Source organism: Dasypus novemcinctus, chromosome 9 (assembly GCF_030445035.2).
Source record: "Dasypus novemcinctus isolate mDasNov1 chromosome 9, mDasNov1.1.hap2, whole genome shotgun sequence".
Classification (NCBI taxonomy): domain Eukaryota; kingdom Metazoa; phylum Chordata; class Mammalia; order Cingulata; family Dasypodidae; genus Dasypus; species Dasypus novemcinctus.
The window spans coordinates 127,865,284-127,885,531 of record NC_080681.1 but is presented as its reverse complement, the minus strand read 5'-3'; the positions used below and the strand labels follow the sequence as shown (position 1 = coordinate 127,885,531).

General features: G+C 46.7%; 1 pseudogene; it reads left to right on the top strand.

Annotated features, from left to right (window-relative positions):
• LOC101433679 (creatine kinase B-type pseudogene) overlaps positions 1 to 16,420 on the top strand; it is a 71,347-nt pseudogene extending 54,927 nt beyond the window's left edge.
• Positions 16,421 to 20,248: the final 3,828 nt, after the last annotated feature.

The window sequence follows — 20,248 nt, the reverse complement described above, 5'->3', positions numbered from 1 at the left end:
GACCCACCTCATTCAGGATGGTACTTAATCTTTTATTACTAGAGTCCATTATAAACAGGAAGAATTCAGAAAGACAGCCACAGAAGCAGGAAGCTGAAATAAACAAAGCCCAGGAGAGAAGGGAGAGACCAGGAGATGCCACCATGAGCCTCGCCGTGTGGGAGAGGAGCCAAAGATCTTCAGAAAGGAAGTCTCACCTTGATGGCGCCTTGATGTGGACATGTTCTCAGCCTCAAAACTACAAGCTAATAAATCCCCTTATTTACAGCCAGCCCATTTCGTAATATTTTCTGGATCAGCCTAAGAAACTAACACAGCATATGTAGGTGCTTTGCTCCTTTTTATTGCCAAATGTTATTCTATTTTATGGAAATACTACTTTTTTTTATCCATTCATTAGTTGACAGACATCTGAGTTGTTTCTATTCTGGGGCTTTTATGAATAACACATATACAAGTTTTTGTGTGGCTGTGTGTTTTCATTTCCCTTGAGTATTCACTTTAGGAGTGGAATTACTGGGTCCTGTGATAATTCTACATTAAACTTTTTGAGGAATCGCCAACATGTTTTACAAAGTGGCTGCACCATTTTACATTCCCACCATCAATGTGCGAGGTTTCCAATTTCTCAACATTTTCACCAACACTTGTTATTCTCTGTCTTTCTTATTGCAGCCATCCTAATGGGTGTAAAGTGTTATTGAAAATCTGTTTTTAACCTTTTTTGTGGTCAGGGCACTTTCACACAGCCATAATTTTTAAGATGTACCTTGCTATTTGCAAGTATAAAACTAACATCCCTTCTTGTCAAACGCTCCTTGGATCACACTCTATGTCCACTCCTCCCACCCAAAGACACAGTGAACTGGCCCAGCACAAAGCAAACTCACCACTTTGCCCTGACAATAGAGGGAGGGGAGAAAGGAAGATTGCACAGCTGCACCTCTCATCCTCCCCACAGTTTCTATAGAAACTGTCATAGTCACTAGCTCTCCCTCACCTTCTAGATGTTAATAAACAGCCTCATTATTTTGCAGAAAGCACTTTGGAAAATCTGCAGCCCCACCGTTTCATCCTGGACCAAATTAATGAGGGAAGACTGTGGGGCTTTTTTTATTGACCATGGAAAGAGGAAGAGTTATGGCTCATTTGTGCACTTGCTCTGTATTTATGTTTTATGTCTTAGAAAGCGGTTCCCACCACCATTACACATCACTAATGCCCTCGTTACATAAAAGGCGTGGACCGGGAATGTATTGTGCCCATCAAACCACCAAATAAATTGTGGTGAAAGATATTCAGAAGAATAATGTTTCATAGCCAGCTCAGCAGTGCCACCCGGGGAAAGAGAAACCTGCTTTTTGGACAAATATCAAGGGAAAGAGAAGGTTCTAGCAGCCTCTTTTTCCCAGGGGATCAGCCAGGAATGTGGGAGCCAAACTTTAAGTTAGTCTGGACCACGAGATGAGCCCAAGTTCCCCACCATTGAGTTGGGAATCACAGTAGAGGTCAACATGCCGTAAAGGTCAGTGAGTCTCTCTTTACACCGGTGCTTTGGAGGATTGAGGCAAGAGAGGGCCCCAGCTTTAGGCGCGTGTGCTGGGCTATCAGGGACTGGAACTCCTGGAGCATAGCAAGTGCCGAGGGAATAGTTAGTTCCCTTTTGCAGCCAGGACTTCTTCACAGACGCAGAGGTGTTAGAGGGAGCAGGCGGCAGAGCTGGACAAGCAGTTAGCTTCTCCACGAGAGGGAGAGAGGCACATGGGCTCAGAAGAGGGAAGTGCATGGTCCAGTGAGAAGTGGTAAACCAAAGGCAAATGGTGCAGAGGCCAGGAGAACCACAGGCTGTGGGACCAGACTCCCTGGGCTCAAGTTCTAGCTCCACCACTGGCTGTCTGGGTGGCTTCAGCCTTGTACTTCTCAGGCTCGGCATCTGAAAGTGGAGGTGGTTGCAAGGGATAATGAGAAGATAGATGCACAGTGATTGCACGTGATCAACACTTAGAGGTGTAATAAATGTTAACACTAGAACTAGCAGGTATAGCTACAGCAGGGGGTTTCAGGCCAAGGAAAAGAAGACTTGGGGCTCATATCCAAGCCCGAGCCTCTGAGGGTTGCCATGAAAGGGCCATGGGACCTCTGCTGGGGCCTGGGGAAGCCGGTCACCCCTGCAGGTGCTGCCCCTTGTATGCCATCCGGTTCTGGAGGTTGAATAGATTCTGAAATGGAAGGCAGCTTCCTTCCCTTGTCCTCAACTCACCTGCCGTGATCGCCCATGGGTCCCTAAGCTTTGTGGGACCAATGACTTTCCAGTCCTATCATCCTTCCCTGAAACTTGTCCCAAGTTTCCATGGTTCTCCAACAAAGGGCTCCCACCTTCATTCCTTCACTGGTGTCTCACAAAAGCAATGAGGGAGGGTTTGATCAGGTAGAGGAGGGGCTGGAGCCCAGCTCAGGCCACTGTACATGTCCTGGAAACAGGGGCTGGAAGACCCCAGACTTGCAAAACTGTTAGATGTCACTGGGAGCAAGGGAGACAAGTCCAGGAAGCTTCCAGATTCCAGCTAGGTGCCATGGTGGCCCCGTCATGAAGACTGGATGGGGAGAGCAGAAGAGTGGGACTCAGGCACACTGCGTTTGTGGGAAGTCCGAGGGAAGGTGTATGATTGGAAACTGGCTCCCAGCCCTCAGGAGAGGAGCCCTCTCACGGAGGCGAGCCGCAGAGCGCGCAGGGGTGGCAAGGCCATGGACGTGGTGAGAATGGCCGAGACAAGGGAGGGGCTTGGGGAGACTGACAAAGACTAGGCAGCCAGAGAGGAGCGATGTCACAGACGTCATGGGAGCAAGGCTTTATCAGAAGGGCTGTGTCCCGTGATCCCCAAACACCAACTACAAGGGGAGTAGAGCCTTTCCATTGCTTGGCACCAAGAGGGCCATCTGCCCCTCTGCTGAGGACAGTGGGCAGCAGAGTGAATGGGGGTGAGGAAGTGGCAACCCCTGTGGGAGGAGAGAGGGCGGCCAAGCGCAGGAGGTCAAGCTAAGGCTGGACCACGAGCAGGTGTTGATGGGAAAGACCCAAGAGCCGGGGGGAGGCTGAAGACGCCAAGAGGAGACCTCCGCGGGGCAGCGGGTTGAGAGACGCCCCCAGCCCCTGTCTTCCCCGGGGAAGGGCCACTTTGGAGGGTGTGATTGGACTCCCGGGTTGCTAGTTAGAAGAGGGACATAGCCTGCTCCACAAGGACCCTGGGGGGGTCCATCCACTTGTGGCCGACTCCCTCCAAGGCGGGGCAAGGCCGCCGGCATGGACCTGAAGCTGCCCCACGGCCCGCGTGGCTCAGCACGGCCACGCAAGGCCGGCTCTCAGGACTTCCAGCCCGCGAAAGCACGTGCCGGGGACTCGGACAGCGCGATCAGTTAGGACCAACTAATCCGAGATGGGGACCGTGGGTGACAGGAAACAGCCAAATGCCACGGAGGGAGCCGCTGTGCCTGCACCCTGCTGCCCCTCCCCACAGAGCCTCCAGCAAGCATCGCCGCGGCCTGCTCCGCGCTCGGCCCCTCCCAGCCCCTGCCTTAATCGCGACGCTAATGAGCAGTGAAATAATCAATAAAGATGCCAGCAGAAGGGAAGCAAGAAGCTCGGGCAGTCCACAGCCACGTAATCACCTCCACGGTCATCGGAAATTGCCTGTGACTTCCCCTCTTTCTACTCCACTGCCTTTAAGTCACAAGCAAGGGAAGAATCTGACAGGCATTTGGTTGAGGAAGTTGTTTTCCTCCTTTTTTCTTTTCCTTAGCCCAGAACAAGCAGAGGCCACGCTTCCGCTGAACCCAGCTAGCACTGGCGCTGCATCTGAGGGCCTTAAAGTAACGGGGCGCCGCGCCCAGCAGGGCCGAGCAGGCTGTCAATCTGCTCGTGGCAACAGCCACGGATCCGGCCGTAAACTTCCATTGTGGCAGCTGCGCTGGTGCCATGGGAGCGGGAACAGTAAGAGGGAAAATGGTCGAATCGAGAGCCAGCCCAAAGCCACGCCAGGCCCCAGGGGGGCCAGCCACACACCTTGCCTCCATGAGACTTCTGTCCTCACCACCTTGTGCTGCTCCACATGCACAGGACTGTGGGCGTCGGAGACGTCAGGAATCTCACTGTCTTGCTTTCCCAGGGCTTCGCTAGCAAAGTACCACCAGCTAGGCGGCTGGTGTTCCCAGTCTCACAGCTCTGGAGGCTTGAAGTTCAAGATCAAGGCATTGGCAGGCTGTGTGCTCTCTGAAATGCAGAGGGAAAGCCTCTGCGATTTGCCAGCCAGCCCTGGTGCCCCTCGGTTCACAGCGCAGGGCATCGGTCCCTGCCTCCAGCATCACAGGTCCACTTCCCCGTCTTCAAAGGACACCAGTCATCCTGGGTTGAGCGTCCACCCCCAGCCGGTATGGCCTCATCTTAACTAATTCCAGGTACAACAACTCCACTTCTAGTTAAGGCCCCATTCACAGGCCAGGGGTCAAGGCTTCAACATATCTTTTTTTGGAGGGGGGCAGGGAAGGGGCACAATTCAACCTAAAACGTTCACTATGTATGCAAACCATGTAATAGATGATAGATACATAGATACGTAGACAGATCTATAACAGATAGATGATAGAAGATAGACGATGATGATGAAGATAGATGATAGATAAATGATAGATGATGATATATAGGAGATAGATGATAGATGATGATGATGATGAAGATAGATAGACGATAGACAATAGATAGATGATGATAAATACATACATAGATAGATGAGAGACAGATAATAGGTAGATGATAGATGATGAAGATAGATGATAGATGATAATAGATACATGGGTGATAGATGATAGATAAGAGATAAAAGATAGATGCTACATGATGATGAAGATAGATCATAGGTGATAGATAAATAGAAGATAGATGATAAATGCTGATGATGATACTAGAGATTGACAGACAGACAGATAGATAGATAGATAGATAGATAGAATTCATTCCTTTGATATGCATTGAAGCTGCTCAGTGTCTGCCTGGTCTGTGGAAGCTTCTCAGTGCCATGAGTCTTCCCTCCTCAAGGTCGGATCTGTGGCCTCACAGGGTGAGCAGAGCTGGGCTCAGCCTGAACATGGTTGGCAGTGCCTTGGGGGCCCAGCGTGGGCTCAGGAGCATGTGGGGTGAGACCGCCCAGCATGGGCTCAGGAGCATGTGGGGTGAGGCCGTCCACATGAGAAAGTCATTTTCATTCATGCCATCGAGCCCTGCTTGGTCCCAGCATGCACACAGAAGGAGAGTCCACCAGCAGGGACCCCCTCCCTTAGGCTCTTCTGTTCCGATGGGGGTGGGGGAGACCCTCAGCAGTACCTGATGTGTTGGATGCTGTGGGGAAAAGTAGATTATGGTAAGGGGCTGGGCAGTGCTTAGCCAAGGGGAGGACTTTCTAAATAAGGTGGTCAGAGAAGGCCTTCCTGAGGAGGCACCATGTGGGCAAAGCCTTGAAGGAGGTGAGCCGTGGGCAGCACAGATGTTCAGATGAAGAGCTTGCAAGCAGAGGGGCTGTCGGCTCAAGGGCCCTGTGACGCCAGGGTGCCTGGAGGGCAGGGGGCACCTGAAAAAGAGGACGGGTGCGGAGTGGGAGGACAGTCTGAGAGCTTCCGGGACTGCAACGGAGTGGGGTCTCTAGGCCATCGGGGGACCTGGGCTTTCTCTTAGTCTACTGGGCAATTTATTTGTTTCCTGTGGCCCTTTTAGCAAATCACACCAAACTGGGGGGCTTAAAGCAACAGAGATTTATTCTCTCACAGTGGTAGAGGCCAGGCATCTGAAATCGAGGTGCTGGTGGCTCCGCACCCCCTCTCGAGGCTCAGCGGGGGCATCCTCCCACCCTCCTCCAGCTTCGGTGGCTTCCGACAAGCCTTGGTTTGCACCAGCGTCACTCCAATCTCTGCCCCGATCACTGCATGGTCTTCTCTCCGGTGTGTCTGTGTGTCCTCTCTACTCGCAAGGGCAAAAGGTTTTGGATGTAGGGCCCACCTTAAGCTAATATGACCTCATTTGATCCTTAACTAATCGTCTCTGCAAAGACCCTGTTTCCATAGAAGGTCACATTCTGAGGTTCCAGGTAGATTTGAATTTTGGGAGATGCTGGTCTACCCACTGCAGGGAGCCACTGAGGATTGTAGGAATAGGTGTGATTGTTCTGACTTGGGTTTTCAAGGGGTTCCTCTGGCTGTGTTGCGAACGGGCTGTAGCAAGGCAAGCGTGGCTGTAAGGGGACAAGTGCCAAAGCTGTGGCAGTAATCCAGACATGTGATGGTGGTGGCCTGAGCTGGAGCCAGCACGAGGGCTTCGAGGGTTGCCATTAACAATGGGGATGGAGATCTGGAAAGCAATGGGATTCTGGAAGGACCTTCAAAGTAGAACCAGGAGGGTTTCCCAATGGATTAGATTCCTTCGCCTGTGAGCACAGGCTCCCCCAAACCAACTCTGGTGCTCTGGTCTCAAAGTATTCCTTGCTGCAACCTGGCCCTCCCTGATGCTGCATATCGCAATAGGATTAGCTTTCAATCCATCGGTAGGCTGCTGAGGTGGCATGCTGCAGCTCTTACTTCTGTTCTCATCCATCATAGCTCTTTGCAAAAGTTGCTCAAAGCAGATACCATAAAATGGGTATATTTTTAACAGTAGGAATGTATTAGTTTACAGGCTTGCCATTTTGAGACTGAGAAAAATGCCCAAATCAAGGAAGGCACCATCAAGGCATGCTTTCTTCCCAAAGATCAACCACCAGTGATCTTGGGCTCCTCTGCCACATGGCAAAGCACACGGCAGCGTCTGCAGGACTCCCTTCTCTTCTGGGTATTGTTGCTTTCAGCATCTGGCTTCCATGGCTTTCTTCCTCTTTGTCTGAACTTTATACTCTTACAAAGGACTCCAGTAAGAGGATTAAGACCAGCTATATTAATATTAAAGGTTACAAAAAAGAATATAGGGTATGGTTTTGTGAGATATGAATATGATTAAGCATTTTTCCCTCTTCATTCTTTTCATAAATATGGAGACCTTGACTTTGTCATTTAAATAATCTGTGTTCATCTGTGTATTTTTCTGAACCCTAGAGGAACAACTGAGTTAGTAATTAGAATTAGATGAGATCAGAGAGAATGGACAGAAATTTTAGGGAGTAATGCTTCCATAATTTGTTGAGCTGCCTTTTGCTGCTATTTAACATTTTTAAATTTGAATTTAAAAAAGACCCACCATCAATGAGGTGGGTCACATCTTACTTAAGTTTCTATCACCAAAAGAGATCCTTCTTACAGTGGGTCCACAGCAAAAGGAATGGATTAACGTCAAGAACATCCATTTCTCAGCACATACAGCTTCAAACCATCACAACAGCCGTGGGCCCACACGGCTCAGTCCCCTCACCCTCTCTGGGGTGGAAAGGGGCAGGATGGGTCAGGCTGGCCAAGGCGCAGTAATGGATACAAATCTCGGAATTGACCCGCTTGTCCTCGGGCAAAGGCACCTGGGCAGCCACACGAGGCTCTCACGGTCCTCATGACAGCTCCAGGCCCAAATCATGATGTCCCCTGGAGAGTCATGTTTCATAGGGAAGAAAACATTATATAAAAATACCTTCCACTCTGCCTTTTTGGATATCGCACATTCAAAAGCTAGTGTAGCGTGTGCTTGTAGCTCCATGGAAGCCACACTAATTAGGGACCATTAAGGAGTTTAAATAAGCTTGAAGGCATTGCTGCTGCCCAGTTGTGAGGTTCTTGATAAGGGGCTACATCTGGTAAGGCACAGAATGTCCTCTTGGGACAAACACTGGGGTTTTTACAAGGAAAAGAAACTGCAAAGCAATTATTAATAAAAAGACTGTGGGTGTTCTAGAGGTAGATATAGAGTGATTAGAGGGAAAACACAATAGCCAGGACCCCCATGTGCAAGGCAGCCTTCCAGATAAACAACCCAGGCCATGGTTAAGGTGTGAGGACAACCTGCTTCCTGATTCCCTGCGAGTGCCTCTCAGGGGAGACTGTCCAGGTCTGCCATTTTGTGAAGCTGAGATCAGGCAGTGGTCAGTGAGGCTGAAAGAATTACGGTCGGAGCCCAGCAAGTGGGGGAGCCTTTAGGAGATGCAATCCCTCTATCAGACCACCTAGGAATATTCAGGAAGGCGTCTCCCACTCTCGCCCTCAGATAGAAAAGTCCCTGGCCATTTCCATGTGCTTCAGGCTGCTAGGCTGCCAAAAGGCAATATGCTAGAAATGGGTTGGCTTTTACCATGGGGACTTATTTGCTTGAAAGCTTACAGTTCTGCAGCCATGAAAATGTCCAAACCAAGGCATCATCAGGCAATGTCTTCTCCCCAAAGACCGGCTGCCAGCAACCGTGGATTCCTCTGGCATAGGGCAAGGCACATGGCACGTCTGCTGGTCTCTCCCTTCTCTTCCAGATTTCCTCGTTTCTCCTTCTGGCTTTCTCTGTTTGTCTGAATTTATCCTGTTTATAAAGGACTCCAGTAAAAGGATTAAGATCCACCCTGAGCCATACCTTACTGAGTTAATCTAGTCAAAAGGCCCTTAACTGAAGTAACCTATTAAAGAGGTCCCATCGGCAACATATCCACACCCACATGAATGTACTGACTTTACGAACGTAATCTTCTGGGGTGCATTCAGCTTCAAACCATCACACCACGTTTCTCAGTCAGGGCTGAGTTTCCTACATCTGGACAGAGAGCTCAGTTCTTCCAATAGCGGGGCTGGGTGATGCGGGCATTCAGACGTCGTCACCCACAAGCTGAGCAGGTGGGCATTCAAGCATCATCATTGCACTGGCCAGGTTTCCTCAGAGAAACAGAACCAACAGGATATATATCTAGATAGATGGGTAGTTATAGAGATTTATTCTAAGGTATTGTCTCATGCAACCATGGGGCCTGGCAAAAACAAACTTCATAAGGCAAGATACTCAGATAAAAGTCATGCTGAAGTCCTTAGTCTGAATTTCAGGTGAAGCTGGTTGGCTGGAAATTCTAGCAAAAGCCAATGTTGAAGTTTGGAGAGAAATTCTTCTGGGCTCTGAAATGCTCAATCCTAACTTTTAAGAATTCTAACTGATTATATGTGGAAACTCCTCAGATTGCTGAGGTCAATCTCCTTTGTTGATTGCAGATGCAATCATCTAATTGTAGATGCAAATCCCATCTTGAAATAGCCCCACAGTAACAAGCAGTCCAGCGTTTGACCAAACAGCTGGACACCATAACCTAGCCAAGCTGTCACATGCAATTAGCTATCACAGTCACCCACAAGCTGAGCAGGTGGGCATTTGAGCATCAGGACATCATGCAGGTGGTAGGCCTGGTGGCTCAAGAAGCAGCTGTGAGCGAGGGCCAGGCATCAAGTCCCCCCATCCTCAATTCTACTGGAGAGCAGGTCCCATACCTGCTCAGCCAAGAATCAGAAGCCAAGGCCTAACCCACTGGGCATCTAGGAAGCTTCAGCTCCTTTCTCTCTGGTAGAGCAATAAGGTCAACTCAGAATGTTGGGCTGGCTCTCAGAGATGTCCATGTGGGCACAAGGTCTCTGCTGACCCCAAGAGCCCATGGTTGGTGGTTGGGCATCTTGTTAGACCATGAGGCTTAAGACCATCCTAGATACACAGGTTACCTGTGGCAGAAAAAGGACCCTAAAAAGCATCTCATTGCTGTGGACAATGAAGACTTCTCCTAAAACCCGTGGCAACACCTTTCCTCATGTGACTCATAAGGGGAACACAAGCACATTGTTTGTGCTAGTATTTGTTCTATATGAATGACTATACACATATTTAAGCAGCTTGTCTTAAATTCTTTTTGGAACAAGGTAAAGTTTAAATGAATAACAATAATAACATCTTCATTGAATTATAATCATAGGTTACCTGTATTTTAATCCTATCTTTTCACCTAGATTTATAGTACAAGCATTTCCTCCATATTATTATAGACTCGTAAGTCTAATTTTAGTAAGTGTTATATTTCTCCAAGCACTATAATTTATCAAAATCTTTTTCTGTGATCGGTCATTTATTTCTAGTGTTTCCATGTTGTGAATGTTTCAGTGAGCATGTGAATCAAATTAATCAAATTATTAATTGTTGAAACATAAGCATTCCCATTTGCAGATCTTGTGGGGCAGGCGTCACAGAATGAGGAGATGGTACAAGCTCCTCCTTAAGGGCTTTGCAATTTATTGGAAGGGATAACACATATTAAGCAATGATGGACTGGTGATAGAGCACATTATATCAATGGGTGAGAAAGACGGTGGTGCAAAAAGTTAAAACTACATAAATAAAAATATAAAAAAACAGTGGTACCAACCATACCTACAGATGTGCAGGGGGTACAATTTAGGGCTGAGATTGATTAATAAAACCCTAAAGAAAAATATGAGAGACAGGGCTTGGCCTGTTATAAATATGAGTAACCAGAGAGCCACGGAAAAGAACCTCCTGCACACATTTTGCTCTGTTGCAGGAGAATTGGATCCAGCCTGTTGGCATTGAACTTCTTGGCAGCCAGTGATGCCTGAAAGAGATGGAGAAAAGTCAGGTTGTGGGTCCCGGGGGGTGAGAATGACCAGAAGGAGGAAGGCTTTCTCTGCACCTGTGTCTGATCCTCTAAAAGGGTCCCAGCACAGTGAAGAGAAGGGGCGAAGGCGGTGTTTATCAGCCGGTATGACTTTCCCACCCCGAGGGACCCCCACACTGCAGAAGCAAAGCCACGCCTGGTGGCCCTTGCTGCCCTCGGGCTGAATGGGTTAACACACATGGCTCTGGGCAGGTCGCCCTCCTGGCTGTTAAGATTCACAGCTGTATATGGAGCACAACAGACTGTGAAATGATAATAAATCTGGAGTTGCCTCTCAATTTCACCAATAATAATTAGCAAATTAAAATGGAAATGTCACCACAAACCCATAAAAATCCTTAAGTGCAGGATGGAAAACTCCGAGGAGCAGAAATGGCTTTTCGTCTGTGGAATACCCAGGGCAGACGTGCTGCCGCACGCCACCCGTGACAGGTATTGCACCCACAGAGCCCAGCTCGGAGCTGATTCGTCCGGGCCGGCTGTCCCTACATGTCAGCAAGCTAACATAATGGTGCCAACAAGTCTGCTTTATGGGGCCTGGATTGCATGAACGGCAGGCTGGAGGCGTCGCTCCAACGAGGCAGAGGGGAGCAGAAAGCACGCCAGCCACACCCCAGCTTCTCCAGGGCCGGTGCCTCAGCCACTGGGCATCCATTTGGCCAAACAAGGGAAGGCTTGGGAAATTATGAGTAAATTGTGCACCATCTGGTTTGCGTTTTGAAGATGAGCCCACCACTCATGGAAGAACCTAACCGTGAAAATCCTCCCAAGCAGCCAAGCTACGCTCTGCCCCTATGTGGCAGTGAGGTTCCCTGAGGGTGGACTGGGCTGCCCTCACAAGAAAACCTAACCTGTGAAAACCCAAACTTCCCCAATCGATAAATTACGCAGAAATTATTCAAGTTATGCAAAATGCATCTTTCTATACATGAAAAAGAATATTGAGCACTTTCAGTTCTGACCAAAATGGAGTCATAGGGGCTGGATTTACCCTCTCACCTGAAACAAGCATAAAAGGACAAAATATGCAAAACAGTGATTTTTCAAGACTTGGGATGCCAGGCAACAAAGAACATTAACCCTGAGAGATGGGGAGCTAAAGAGGTGAGCCATAGGCCTGCCCAGCTGACTGCTTTGGGGTTCCAGGCATTACACAGGCAGAACACAGTGGGCTCCCCGGCTTGAGATGGGATAGCTGGGAGTCTTGTGAGACCAAGGCAGCAAGAATTTTCAGGGCAGAGTTCCAGAGAGGAGAGAGCAGTACAGAAAGGCAATTCTGGAGATCTGCTGAGGGTCAGTTTGGTGCTGATTAGCACCTGCGTGTTGGGAAACCACTCAAGTCCAAAGAAAGAACCACCCATAAGGTCTAGAAAGGGCAGTGCTGGCATTCCTAGATGGCCGGGGAGCCTGCCTGTGAACAGCGCCGGATGAAACCCTCCTAAGTCATGGGGGCTTGGGGAGAGCACCCAGAAGTGCCTTGCCCCAGGTATGGGGAATAATCAGCCCTGGGCAGAGCACCAATCAGTGACCTCAGCTTCCACCTTAAGAAACCACAAAAAAAAAGATGAGGGAAGCGGACTTGGTCCAGTGGTTAGGGCATCCGTCTACCACATGGGAGGTCCGTGGTTCAAACCCCGGGCCTCCTTGACCCATGTGCAGCTGGCCCATGCGCAGTGCTTATGCACGTAAGGAGTGCCCTGCCACGCAGGGGTGTCCCCCGCATAGGGGAGCCCCACACGCAAGGAGTGTGCCCCATAAGGAGAGCCGCCCAGCGTGAAAGTACAGCCTGCTAAGAATGGCGCCACACACACACAGAGCTGACGCAAGATGATGCAACAAAAAGAAACACAGATTCCCGGTGCCACTGACAACAGAAGTGGACAAAAAGAAGAACATGTAGCAAATGGACACAGAGAACAGACAACTGGGGCGGGGCAGGGGGGGAAGGGGAGAAAAATAAATAAATAAATCTTTAAAAAAAAAAAAGATGAAATTAAACCCAAAGTAAGTAGAAGAAAGGAAACATAAGGATCAGAGTACAACTAAATGATACAGGAAAAACTAGTATATAAAAAAATCAATGAAACTTTGGTCTTGGAGAAGACTAAATAAAATCATCAACCTCTACCAGACTGATCAGATTAAAAAAAAGAGAGAGAGAGAGAGAAGACACAGCTGCTAATATCAAGAATGAGAGAAGGTGGCAGACTTGCCCCAGTGGTTAGGGCATCCGTCTACCACATAGAAGGTCCACAGTTCAAACCCCGGGCCTCCTTGACCCGTGTGGAGCTGGCCCATGCGCAGTGCTGATGCGCGCAAATAGTGCCGTGCCACACAAGGGTGTCCCCGCATAGGGGAGCCCCATGCGCAAGGAGTGCGCCCCGTAAGAAGAGCCGCCCATCGTGAAAGAAAGTGCAGCCTGCCCAGGAATGGCACCGCACACATAGAGAGCTGACATGGCAAGATTACGCAACAAAAATTCCCATGCCACTGACAGCAACAGAAGAGGACAAAGAAGACACAGCAAATAGACACAGAGAACAGACAACTGGGGTGGGGGGGAACAGGAGAGAAATAAATACATCAGTAAATCTTTAAAAAAAAAAGAATGAGAGAAGTGCTATCACTACGGATTCTACAGATGCCAAAAGGACAATAAAAGAATATTTTCAACAAATTCAAGCCAATAAATTTAACAATACAGGTGACAAGGACAAAATCCTTGAAAGACACTCACTGCCCAAAGTCCCTCAAGAAGAAATAGATAACCTGAATAGGCCTGTATCTAATACAATAATTGCATTTTAAAACTCTTCCAACAGAAAATATTCTACATCTTGATGGCATTATTGGTGAATTCTGCCAAACATTTAAAGATGATATAACATCAATTCTGCACAAGCTCTTACAAAAAACAAAAAAGGAAGACATCTTCCCAAATAATCCTATTAAGCCAGCATTATCCTGAAAGCAAAACCAAAAAAAAAAAAAGAAGTCAAGAAAAGAAAATAACAGACTAATAACTTTCATGAACCTAGATCCAAAAGTTTTAAACAAAATGTTAGCAAATCTATTCCAACAATATATAATAAATCATGACCAAGTGACGTTCATCCCATGAATGCAAGTTTGGTTTGCATTTGAAAATCAATATTTCTCATCATGTTAACAAAATAAAAACCATGTGATCCCATTAGATACAGAAAAAGTTCCGACAAAATCCAAAGTAAACTTATAAAAATGTCATAAAACCATAAAGAGAAGTCCCTCAACCTGAAAAGGCAAATGTTCTAGCCAATGCAAGGCAAAAAATATATATATTGGATCTATATTGGAAAGGAAAAAACAAAACTGTCTTTATTAACACTTAATAAGATCATTCATGTGAAAAACAAAACCAATGGAATCGACCAAAAAAAGATACTAGAAGGGATATTGAGGTTATCAGGGATACAGAATACAAGGTCAATATACAAAGTTAACTGTATTTCTATGTACTACCAAAAACAATAAGAAATTGAAATTGAAAAGCAATACAATTTACAATAGCATCCAAAAAAATGAAATACTTAGGGACAAATCTGACAGAAGATGTGAAATATCTGTTCATTGAAAACTACAAAGCATTGCCAAGAGAAATTAAAGATCTGAATAAATGGAGATATATACTGTGCATATGTTTCATACGATGTGCTCTGGTTACAATGGCTTTTCTTTCCAAAAAGAGCTATATATGCAGTGCAACCCCATTCAAACTGATAGCAAACTTCCTCTTAGTAGAAATTGAAAACCTGATTCTGAGATTTACAAGAAAATGCACGCAAAGGACATACAATAATCAAAGCCATTTTGAAAAAGAATACCTGATTTCAGTATTTATCAGAAAGCTACAGTAATCAAGATACTGTAGCACTGGCATCAAGATCAACCAACAGATCAATGGAACAAAATAGAGAATCCAGAAATAGACCCACACATATATGGACAGATGAATCTTTTTACAAAGGTTCGAAGGAAATTAATAGAGAAGGAATAATTTTCAAAAAAAAATGATGCTTGTACAGTTGGTAATCCATTTGTAAAAAGAAAGGACCTTTGAGTCATACCTGTACTATATATAAAAATAAGCTCAACAGGTTCATAGTCCTAAACATATAAAACTATAAAACTTCTAGCAGAAAATCTTTGTGGCCTTAATGTAGGAAAGACTTTTTGACTTGACACCAATAGAGCAATATACTAAAAATTAAACTGATGCCTTGGACTGCTTCAAAATTAAAATACCTGCTGTTTGAAAGACATTGTTAAAAGAAACAAGCCATAGGCTGAGAAAACAAAAGTTACAAAGCATATAACTGATAAGGACCATGTAACCAAAATATTTAAAGAGCTCTCAAAGTTCAATAAAAAGAAAATGAACACCCTAATTTTTTTAAAACTGACAAAATATTTAAATAGAAACTTAACCAAAGATGTCCAGATGACAAGTGAAACACTTGAAAAGATGATCAACATCACTCCTCATTAGGAAAATGAAAATTAAGCCCACAATGAGATCCTCCTATATACTTATTAAAAGGTTTAAAATTTAAAAGACTGACCAGGCTGTTCGCTTGCACCCAAAGCTGCTGACCTACCAAGCGAGGACCCCATCCTGTTCTCCAACCTGCAGCCACCGTGCCCTTCTCCAACAGCCACAACATTCTGAAGCTGTGCTTCACAGACGAGAATGAGTTCCCCATCTGAGCAGCCACAAGGACCACATGGCCAGGGTCCTCGCCCCCGAGCTGTATGCTGATCTGCGTGCTAAGTGCACACCAAGCGGCTTCTTGCTGGACAACGCCATCCAGACCGGCGTGGACAACCCCAACCATGGCAGGCAACACGGAGTCATACGATGTGTTCCAGAAGCTCTTCAACCTCATCACCGAGGACCACACAGGGGCGAACACAAGACTGACTTGAACCTGCAGGCAGGGACATCCTGGCCCCTAACTACCTGCATCCACAGTTCTGCCTCCTTCCTCCCTGCAGCTGCAGTGAGTGCCATGCCATGGAGAAGCTGGCCTTGGGAACCCTGTGCCACCTGGATGGCAGCCTGGTGGGCAGGTACCATGTGCTCAAGAGTATGAAGGAAGCGGAACAGAGGCAGCTCATTGATGGCCACTTCCTTTTGGCATGCCTGTGTCACCCCTGCTGCTGGCCTCAGGCATGGCCCACAACTGTCCCAACACCCATGGCATGTGGCACAATGACAATAAGACCTTTCTGGTATGGGTCAATGAGCATGACCACCTGCAGGTCATCTCCGTGAAGAAGGGGGCAACCCAAAGGAGGGGTCCATTGCTTCTGCAACGGCCTCACCCACATTGAAAAGCTTTCCAAATCTAAGAACTGTGAGTTCAAGTGGAACCCTCACCTGCTCGTTCATCTTGGGCACAGGGCCACGGGCAGGTTTGCACATCAAGCTGCCCCACCTGGGCAAGCATGAGAAATGCTCAGCAGTGCTCAAGCGGCAGCAGCTTCAGAAGCAAGGCACAGGAGGTGTGGACATGGCTGCCATGAGTAGGGTCTTTGACATTGACAGTGTAGATCACCTGGGCTTCTCAAAGGTGGCACTGGTGCAGATGGTGGTGGACAGGGTGAATCTCCTCATGGAGATGGAGCAGTGGCTGGAGCAGGGCCAGGCCATAGATGACCTGATGCCCACACAGAAGCGAGGCCCGGCCAGCCCCACCACCAGCCCCACCATTTCCTAATTATTGCCTGGGAAGGGCCCACCCACACCCTTGATGCTTGCCACCTAGCAGCTGAGCCCGTAGCCTTGCTGTAGAGAAAGCCTTCTGTTGCACGTGGTAGAGTTTATTTTTTTATTTTTGTTTTTATTTTTATTTATATATGCGCCCCCCCCTTGTCGTTTGCACTCACTGTCTGCTCTCTGTGTCTGTTCATTGTGTGCTCTCTCTGTCTGCTTGTCTTTTTTTTTTTTTTTTTGGAGGCACCAAGAACTGAACCCAGGACTTCCCATGTGAGAGGGATACACCCAGTCACTTAAGCCACCTCCACTCCCTGCTTGTTGGGTCTCTCATTGTGTTTCCTTGTTGTGTCTCCTAATTGCATCATCTCAATGCCACCTGTTGCATCAGCTCGCTGTCTTGCTCATCTTCTTTAGGAGGTACTGGGAACCAAACACGAGCTCTCCCATGTGGTAGGCAGGCACCCAACTGCTTGAGCCACATCCACTTCCCAGAGCTTATTTTTTTGATGGCTAAGATGTTGTTAATGCTGAAATAAACTACATATATAACTTGCAGAATAAAAAGACTGACCATATAGTATTTTTGAGGCTGTGGAGGAACTGAAATTCTCATACACAGCTGTAGGGAATGTAAAATGGTACAACTATTTAGAAAAAGTTTGGAGTGTCTTAAAAAGTAAAACATACAATGTGATAGACTGAGTTTTACTCCCCAGTTTGAACATGTCCTTGCTCTTAGCCCACATTCTGGTGGGTATGGACACACTTTAAAACCATCTCTTCAAGTTGCTGCTTCAGTTAGGGTGTGGCCCAAGTGAATCAGAATGGACTGTAAACTGAATTACTGGAGTCCTTTAAAAGTAGAGTGAAAGTCAGATGGAGAAAGGACTCTATTGATTTCTGCCCCTGGGGAACATCCAGAGGCTAGAAGTCAATAGAACTGGGAAGAAAAAGAAGAATTGCCATATACAACACAATGTGACGGAAAAGCCAGGAACAAAGGATCACCAGCAGTCAGCCCTAGCATGCCACAGATTTCAGGGAGAAAGCATGGCTTGCTTATACCTCAGTTTTGGATATCTCCTAGACTCAGAACTGTGAGCCCATAAATTCCCATTGATTAAGCCCACCTATTTCACGGTGTTTGTTTTAGCAGCTAGGAAACTAAAACAAGCACCTGTCATGATCCAGCCTTCCCACGTGTAGGTATTTACAGATTCCCAAGAGAAGAGAAAGCATGTGCTCATGGACTTGTGTGCAAATATCCATAGCTTTGTTCGTAATAGACAAAAACTGGAAACAACCCAAATTTCCATCACTAGGTAAATGGATAAACAAATTGTGTCTATTCATAGAGTGGAATAGTGTTCAGCAATATAAAAAAGAATACATAATTGAGACATGCTACAAAAATTATGCTGAACAAAAGAAGGCAGACCCCTCCCCCAAAAACTACATACTGTATGGTTCCATTTATATGAAATTCTAGAAAGTGCGCACTAATCTATAGTGACAGCAAAGAGATCAGTGGTGCCTTGGAACACTGGGGGGATAGGTGGGAGGGACAAAAGAGCGGGATTACTGAGGCTCATGACAAGTTTTAAGAGTAACAAATTTGTTCATTGTCTTTACTGTTGTGAAGATTTCATGGTTATATACATATGTTAAATTGTACATCCTGAATATGTTTAGCTTGTTGTATTTCAATCACACCTCAATAAAGCTGTGTTTAAAAACTAATTACTCTCAGAAATTTTGGGTTTCTGTTTTGTTTGATGATGAGCTCCTCCATCACATTAAAATTGATTCATGGAATGCGGTTTACGCACAATTGTTAGGAATGAAACAGTTTCATCTAACAAGGCTCACCTGTATGTCTCCTTTCTCTGTGTCCTTATAACATGTCACACATCGCTTTGCTGTTTTCACCCAGAAGGACAAGCCCTGGGCTTGGAGCTCTCCACGGTGCTGAAAAACAACAAACAGTAGGAGAATGAAGGCATCACTTTCAGCCATAAACTTGTTAACCTCTCAGCTTCACTTTTAGATGCCCTGGTAACTGAACAATCCCCCTGAGAGTCTTTCTTAACCAAGTCAAGGATGGTTCACGGTAACCTCCCTACAGCTGCTGGAGAGAAGAGCTAAGTGTGCCATCGCCTTCCATTTATCATCCACAAACATCCAGATGTGGCTGACAGCACAGTTTCAAGAAAAGACTCCCTCCCTTCTTCCCAGAAGATACCTCTGCTCCCTGATTTGTCTCAGGATGAATGTGACACAGGCTGTGTGACAGTTCGAAGTTCTTCTATGGATCCCAAAAAGAGAAGGATTATGTTTTTGAACTAATCCATTTCTGTGGGCATGGGGCCTTTTGACTGGACTGCATCAGTGAAGGGCAAGCCAGCTTGAATCTCCACCCTAATATAAATGGAGACATAGAGAGAGAGACGCAGATAAAGGAAGCCACCGTTCTTTACCCTGCCGTGTGAGAGAGGACCCCATCACTTACAGTTGCAGAAAGACAGGAGCCCTGGGACATTGAGACGAGGCCCAGAAAGAGACAAGCCCTATGGTGGTGCCCACAGGTGAGCTCCTGGAGATGGCAGATTCTGGAGGGGAAGGCAGCAACCTTGGCAGAGATCGCCCGCCATCTTGCTTCACCATGTGGCAGCACTCCAGGATCAACAGCAGCTGGCATTGGTGAGAAAGTATCTCTGATGGTGCCTTGATTTGGACATTTCACAGCCTCAGGACTGAGAGTTTTTACCCTAAATAAAGTCCCCATTATGAAAGCCAACACATTTCTAATACTTTGCATCAGAAGCCCTTGACAAACTAAAGCAGACCTTTCCCCAGAATATTTTGGACAACATTCCTTTGAGGGCCTCCTTTCAGGCAGTGCTGGCTCTTGCTTTCATCCAAATGAGCCCTTGGCTGTGAAAAGCCAGCGAGCCTGGGAGAGAAGGGCCTCCTCCAATCCAAACACATAAGTCAGTGATGATAGCCCCTTCTAAAGCATCCCTACCTTGTTCCTCTACCTCATCATTTGGTTTATTTCCTGTGCCTGGATCACTCTCTAGTATCTAAGCCCTATAAAAAGCAGGGATCTCGTTTTCCTCATCCATTGCAGTATCCCAAATGTCTAACAAAACCCGACATATGGTGGATGCCCAATAAATGTTTGCTAAATGAATTGGGCTATAAGCTCTTATGGGGAGTCCTGAACCACTGGACAGAGCCCATTCATTGCTTCCCCTTTATTTATTGCTGTGGGCTTAAAACTAGCCTCAGGAGCTCCCCTCCATGCCCAGGTGTGGCTGGTGAATCCTATGCCCCCATCTAAATCAGAAGAACTCAGGCTTCACTCTTTTGTATATCTTTTTTTTTCCTAATGCTTACAAATCACTGTAGGCTTACTTTTAAGAGAAATCGTTTCATTTTAACTGGACTTAAATACAAAGCTGCAGCAGTGGCACCCTTCAAGACTGCGTTCCCTTCAAGACACTCCCAAATGGAGTCAGCAAGTGTTTTCCACATCCTTCCATGTTAAGAAAGCTTTACAAACCAACTAATTTGTTGATCATTCAGTCTGAGATAGGAGGTTGGACCAGATAGTCTCTAACTTCCTAAATTCATTTTTCTCATTTAGTTGGAGCCTCTCTCTCCTCCTCCACTTCATCAAAGGCTGTGTGAAATGAGGGCCCTGTTGTTCAGAGTGCTAGACAACCAGGAACCAGACTCTCTTATCAAGTGGGGGAAAGAGGACACGCTTCTTGTTCCAAACGCAAATGGCTCCCAGATCCCTTTCCCTCCACTCTCTTTTATGAAT